The 7,535-nt window shown below is 34.7% G+C and overlaps 1 long non-coding RNA gene across 1 annotated transcript; it reads left to right on the top strand.

The window, feature by feature from the left end:
* Window positions 1-964: 964 nt before the first annotated feature.
* LOC104647438 (uncharacterized) lies at window positions 965-6,297 on the top strand. The gene is made up of 2 exons (XR_741596.4): window positions 965-2,042; window positions 5,998-6,297. It is a non-coding gene; the product is annotated as an uncharacterized lncRNA (long non-coding RNA).
* Window positions 6,298-7,535: the final 1,238 nt, after the last annotated feature.

Here is a 7,535-nt window from a genome sequence, read left to right as displayed (position 1 = left end):
TAATTTCAAGTATTTTATTTTTAAATAGTTCAAAATAAATGTTTTGCCATTTTAATGCCATTTGTTGATAATTATCCTTTTTCCCAAAGCATTAAGATTTTTATCGGTTAGTTCTGTTGATATTATTTTTTCACAGTCGCTTGAATTCATTCAAATACTTCTTCATTTTTAATAAAATCATTATTTATGTTATATTGCATTTTTACATGTCATTGGTTACGTTCATTAGATTTTTTATATTCATTTTATCTGTTACATTTGTTAATATTCATTCTATCTGTTATATTTGTAAATATCCATTTTGATATTTTGCACAATCCAGAAATTCATTCAAATGTGGAGAAGATTTCATACACAAATATTTATTGACTAGTGATTTTAGACCACCATTTTAATATAGTGGTATTGTAGTAATGGTGGTTTTCAATTCCCTATTTAAAGAAAAGTTCGTTCATTAGGTTAAAGGTTGATTGAATATTTTTAGGTTAGGGTTAGGAATTTTCAGATTTTTATTCACAAAGGTTCCCCTTTTCATTATTTTCCGATCACCACCACCCCGGATTACGGTCAAGCTCTGACATACCCAATCCTAATTTTTTCTCTTCTTGTTTCTTCACCAGAAAACAGTAGCTAGAAACAACCCATATTTGTTTTCCAACAGGACCCAACCACCATCCCCAAATCCCACCGGAAAACACAAAACGCCAACGTTCCTAATATCCACTAAACCACGGCAAAAACCCTTAACGGCCCCTAAAACCCCATTCATTTGCCACATTTTCCCTAGGGGTGGGAAAAAATTCTAAAAAAATGGAACATCGAACCTGACCAATTTGATTTTTGGTTACGGTTTTTTGGTTTTTCGATTCAATATCGGTTCACATTTTTTGTTACTTCTATTTTTCGATTCAATTTCTGATAACACAATTATTGTATTTCAATTTTTCGAATTAACCAAAATTTATGCATTATAATTTTAGATATTATTTAATTATTAATATTATATTATATATTTTCTAATTTTTACTGATTATTGATCAACACCCCTTAGATTTTATTTTTTACTTTGCCTTTTTACTTTCATTCCAAATTTCAATCCAACCGCTGCACCTCCTCTTCCAACTCCAAGTTGCAGGGACAATGTTCGTTTCAATTTTTAATTTTCGTTCCAATTTTTTTTTGTGTTTTCTATTTTTTCCTTCAAAATCTTAGGCTCCAACAATTCGCAGCATTTGCCCATCGGCTAGTGTTATTTGCATCTCAGTAAACGACGTCCACCTAACACGATCTATTACCTAGAGTACTACATCATCACAAATCAAATTTAATAAACCGAACCGAACCAAACCATATTACAAAAAACCGAACCAAACTAATTCGGTTCGGTATAACAAATTCATTAACCAAAATCAAAAAAATCGAACCAATCGAACTACCGAATGCCCACCCCTAATTTTTTGACAAAACAAGCTCCGAACGAGCTCACCACATCACCTCCATACCCCTCTTCACTGCCTCCAGTGAACCAAACCCACCTCTGTTTCTTTCTCCTATCTTGAGTTTTGCCATTTTTGGCAAGATTTGGTCGAAAAGCTCTCTCTACCACCAACCTCCATCAACCCCTAATAGGTCTGCATACACCACTAGATCTCCACTAGTTCAATACCCATTTTTTGACTAAACATCAGATCCACATTCCCCATATTTTCCAACAAATGAAACCAATCTACGCCTGACGCCATTTCCAGCAAAACTAGACCCAAAACTCCACCAGTAACTGAGCAATACCAAAATCAAAAACAATTTTCACTCTCGGATTTTGTACATTGGAACAAACAAGTCCTCATCCCTTCTCCCCTTTACCTTTGTTCTCCTGTTTTGCAGGTATTTCTTGATGTTCTAACGAGCTCCCACTCCAGCTCCGGCGTGGCTCTATTGTCGGTAAACCACAACAATTTATCCAGATTTTGCACCAACGAAGCTCTCTTACCATTGGATAAAATCACCAGTGCTAACAAATTGTTACTTAGTCACAAACTCAGGTGTTATCTTTGTCTCCAATAAGCTTTGCAATTTGTTTTTTATTTAACTTTACTTTGATATTTCCAGAGATATGAGTCTTTTGTTCATTTGGTTTATTTATTTATTTTAGTTATAATGGTCGATTTTTGTTTGTTCCATTTATCTTAGTTGCTTTGTTTTTAATTTTGTTATTTTTTTAATTATAGTTTTTTTAGTTTGGTTTTGTTTGGTTAGATTTTTGTCTTGTCTACTACTTTAAGTATTCCGCCACTTGTCACATTAAATGTTGTTATTATTTTGGTTGTTCTTTGTTTTTGTATAGTTTTGGTCAATATATGGATACTGTTCATATATTTTGTATTGATATTTTCTTCAATTAATGTTATATTGTTTTATATTTGATTATTTTTTATATGATTATGTTTTATATTTAAGTTATTATATTGTAGGATTTGGCTGTTATTATTGTTTCTTAGTTAGATTTGGCCGATGAAAAAAAATGATTAATTTCCAAGGCCTTCCATGTTAATAAGACAAATTTTAATTTATAAGTAATTATTTAATTTATTTGTTTTTGTTCATATTTGTTTATTACTAACACTTTTATTAAGTGTATTTACATATATACGAAGTTGCTTCTCATTGAAGTTATTCTAAGGAAATTCGAATTACATTCTTTATTTATTGTCCTGTATATATTGATGTTTGACAAACCTTAGATCGTTTTTTATATTCTTGTTCTATTCTATTACTAGTATATATCATATCTTTATTATACTTGTATACTATTGCTATCTCCTCAATTTGAAAAAATGAACTCAGTCGGGACCCGTATTTGTGGATTTCGAAAGATGCCTAACCTAAAATCTTTTGGTTTTGTATACATTTTCTTTAAGCTAACTAATTAGTTATCTAGTTTTTCTAATATTAGGTAGCAACTCCCTTTAAATCCCTTTTACCCTTTCTTAAAAATTCATTTTACCTCTTTTAAAATTGAGTCAATGCGACGTTGTGCCCTCTCAAAGGGATGTTAACACTTGCTGCACAAGGATCATGAGTGTAACACCCGTAAAATTAATAGGTGAAACTAGAGGCTTACGTAAGAATTTTAGAATTTAATGTATGAACTAGTAGCCTATCTTGGAGTCCAACTTTAAGGTTAAAGTCGTAAATAACCTTCGGTACTCAATAGGGTTGTTTGGTGTTAAACGTCAAGGTACGATCCCCCAAGGACCAACTAAGCGTCCTTGATGGGGACCCTAACATTTGTCCCCAAAACAATGTCTACGTACATTGTCCACACAAGGGACCACGATAGGTGGAAGGCTCCAATTCCCGTGGAAGCCATTGTGGAACCTTGCCTTAGCCATGCAGGCAAAGGCCATGGTCCACATGAGGCTTCATAAGGCGTGAAGGCCTTTACTGCCCATGGAAGGCACTCGTGGACCAATCCCTTAGCCATTTGGGAGAGGAGGCAGTTCACATGAGGGATTCACGAGGCGAGGAGTCCACTGTCCGTGAAGAACTCTCATGAAAATTACCTTAGACATTTTGATAATGAGGCAGTCCATGTGAGGGATTCCCGAGGCGTGGAGGAGTAAACTACCCGTGAAGATCTCTCACGAACATTTCCTTAGCCATCTAGGCGACAAGGCAAGTCCATATGAGGGTTCACGTGGCGTGGAAGACTCCACTGTCTGGGAAGATCCCTTGTGAAATGTCTACAAAATCCAATGGAACAATTCCACGCGAGGGACCCCGACATGTGGAGAATTCCACTTCCCATGAAGACCCTCGTGGACTTTGTCTTAGGCGTGGGGCAATCCACTTGGGTAAGCGGTAATTTCACAATTTCCAATTATTAGTCCAATTAAATTGGTATATTTTATAATATTTCTACATAACAATGTAATATATTTTAAGTTAAATTACACCCAAACTAAATCGTGTTCACAACACCCAAATCAAAATCAAAATTTCATCTTCCTCTCAATATTTCTCTCTCTAGAAACCCAAAAAGAAGAAGAGCAAGAGTGAAGCTTGGGCTTGGATAAGTCAATGGATTTTCCTCAAATTATTTGAAGATTCATCATCATAGTATGACGCCGCTGAGTTTGTATTTTTGATAATGTATGAGAGAGATATTCTTATAGGAAGTTGGGCTGTTGAAGTAAAGAAAGTTCCAATCCAGATTTAAGGAAGGGCAAACTAATATTTTCATCAATTAATTTCCCATTTAGTCTTAGGAATTTATTTGGGTTAAAAATAATTTTAGTTCAGATTAGAAAATCAAAATCACGCTTAGGGATTGGAGAAGAGAGAAAAGAAGAAGAGAAGAGAGAAAAAGTCAAGGATTTGCCAAGAACACCAAAAGAGCGAGTGGAATTTGTCGGGAGTGATCCCTATTAAGGTATGTGAGATCTTTCACTGTTGGGGCAGTTCACCCACACAACAATCTTGCTTAAATCCTTTGATTTTTGAATTGGTTGAATAAGAATAATGATGTTCTTGAAAGACATGGTTGAATTCTTGTTGATTGAGTTGTTGAATGCCTATTGTTGCTATGATTCGTAATTTAGGACTGTTTTTCAAGTTACATCTATGGGTTATTTAAGGTACTAATAATCCTAAGGGTTCTGGAAAAGAACTATGGAGGTTTAGGCGATTTAGGATAAGAAAATGAGAGAAGAAAATTGTTTAGACACATCTGGGTAGCACTAGGCGCGGCGCGCCCCATTTGTGCTAGAGACCAAGGGCAGCACACCTGCCGTGCGCCAAAGTGGTGCCTCAGACGAAATGGTCTGGCGCGGCGCACCCTTAACGTGCCCAAATCGACATTTTTCGCCAAGTTTACCTAGTTCAGTCTGATTAAGCCCTTCTAAGGTGTTTTAACACTTAATAATAATTCTAACTACTCTAAATGACTTCTAATCATATAGAAATCATCTAGAAATACAAATTTACAACCTTGAATCCGTAAATCCAAATACAAGGAAAAGTTAGAGTAAAGTTTAGAGATCTCTTAAAGTTCATTCATGAGTCTTTTGCAAATACTCTAAACTTGTTTTAAGATTTAAAGGACTAAAAAAAAGAAAGAGAAGTTCGTTTCAAGTTTCGTAAGTCTTTCAAAAATGTTTTATGTGTCATTTTAAGACTTAAGCTCGAGTTCAGTTCAGATTAAAGTGAAGTATTCCTTCAAAGAAGTATATGGAAACAAAGTATTCCAAAAAGAACATAAAAATGTTTTCACATTTGAAAGAAGAGAAATGATATTTCCAAAGAGCCTTTGATCTTGTTTTCAGTTAAAGAGAAATCACTTTCTAAATAAAGCAAGCAAGGAAATTGATATTTCCAAGATAGCCTTTGAGCTTTTGTTTTGAGCACTAATCTCAAACCACAAAATCAATATATTTTAAAAAAAATAAGAGCTAGTATATTTAAGGAGTAGTATTGAGCATTGATATGGGGGAGAGTTTAGACAACTCACAACCCCCATAAATCATGTAGCCACCATGTGTAGATTAGGGTCATACTTTTTAGATGAATCTTTTCACAGTAGACTAGTGCATCCATTACGCAATTCAGGTTTTATGCCTTTGGCTGGGTATAGTTTGCGCTGGTAGCATGAGGTAGATCGCTGTATCATCACTGTGATGGTGTCAGTTAGAGAATTCCCAAAGAAGTATTGTATTTTATCTATGTATCAGTTTAATTGTATTTTACATACATATCAAAGTTACTTGTATCCTTGTATACATTCAGAGTTTACAAATTGTTTTCAAATAATTTTATTTATATTACACTTGTTTTTAAATTGCTTTATATTGAAATGAGTTAGTTATTCATAAGTTGAGCATGACAAAGGTAAGTGTTTCTCAAGACTTCTTTTATAGCCTATGTTGTTAGAATTTCAACTCGCATACTCTTACATTCAATGTAGTGATGCTAATTGGACTGCATCATATCATGATGCAGACGCAGGTAATCAGGATCAATATCATCCAACGCCTTCTTGATACAACTGAGAACTCAGAGTCATTGGTGAGCCTCCTTGCATACCGGAGGACACATTTATTGCTTTCAATCTTTCCTTTTATAGGATATTGTGGGGTCTGTCCCAACATCCATGTCAATTTTAGAAGTCTTCATAGATAGACAGTTAGTAGTTTACTAATGTTTAACTTATCATTCTTATGTTAAAGAATTGGGTTGCCATTTGTCCAAGTTGGATGTTTAAATCTTTAAAATATTCTAGTTATCTTATTATTTGGTTTAGTTCAGTTCTTTGATCATTAATGCATTGATTGTTGACTTTTCCTGAGTTAAGTAAGCCAAGCCAACGGTACGTTAAAGGCTAGTAATGGTCATTGAGTGCCGTCCATGTCAAGGGTCTAGGCTCGGGGCGGACAACGCAAGTATAGCTTAGGGTTACTTATGAGATCGTATAACTTATATTTTTACACTAATGTGAATGGCGACTCTTAAGCTTGATAAAAGCATGGTTTTAAATAAAATGTCCTTTTTAGCATGTTTTCAATGATTTTATGCATATCTACCATACTTAGTGCATTTCTGTACTAACCCGTATTTTCTACATTTTTCTATGAGTGTAGTACCGGTTGTTGAGGTTTTCTTCTCCTTCGTTTGAAAGCTTGGATTGATTCTCTCCTTGCTTTGGTGAGTCCTCATTGTTTGAGTACAAGAGTTATTCTTATTTTATTTCTTTCATTTCCCATTAGAAACTATTGTAAGGGTTGTGACCCTACTTTTTATTTTATTGTAATAGATGGCTTGTGAGACGATTTCTACACTTCTATGTGGTTTTATATAAGACTTCGGCTATAAAAAGTTTTTAGTTCTATATAATTTCTCTTATGTTATGTTGCTAAGGGATTGCATGATACCCATTTGCGGTCGAGTACTCTGTGGTACATCTAGGGGGTACCGCTGGGTTTTGACAAACTTGGTAATAAGAGCACAAGGTTTAGAATGATATTAGGATGAAGTTTCATAAGCCACACCTAGTATAGTCTTGTTTATGAGTGTGAAGCGTGCCACATTTATGAATGAGAGGCTATAAGATGTTTAGGAAATCTCATTTCTTTCATTACTCTTTAGTTGTGACTTAGAGTTTTAACTCTATAAAGTCATTTCATAACCCTTCACTTTATCTCCAGTAAATGAATACAAGAACATAAGAAGAAGGGAAGAGGAGAATGTTTATGAGGGAGTGTTTTTCAAAGTTCCCCAACATCCTAAAGTTACTCAAGATCTTATTGATGAGGGGACTATGTCAAATGTGGAAATAATGTCGGATCTCCAAATATTGACTTAAGCTGTGACAACTCAAGCACAAGCTATGTCGTATCAAGACTATAGGGATGCTAGCGTCATGTGAACCCTAACGTGAATACGACCACTTTAAGGATAAGAGACTTTGCTAGGATGAACCCCCCAAAATTTTTGTGACAAAAGGGGGAGAGTATCATTAAGTGTTTGTGGAAGAGTTGTAC

The sequence above is a fragment of the Solanum lycopersicum genome, chromosome 5 (assembly GCF_036512215.1).
Source record: "Solanum lycopersicum chromosome 5, SLM_r2.1".
Classification (NCBI taxonomy): Eukaryota; Viridiplantae; Streptophyta; class Magnoliopsida; order Solanales; family Solanaceae; genus Solanum; species Solanum lycopersicum.
This window is presented reverse-complemented; position numbering and strand designations above follow the sequence as displayed.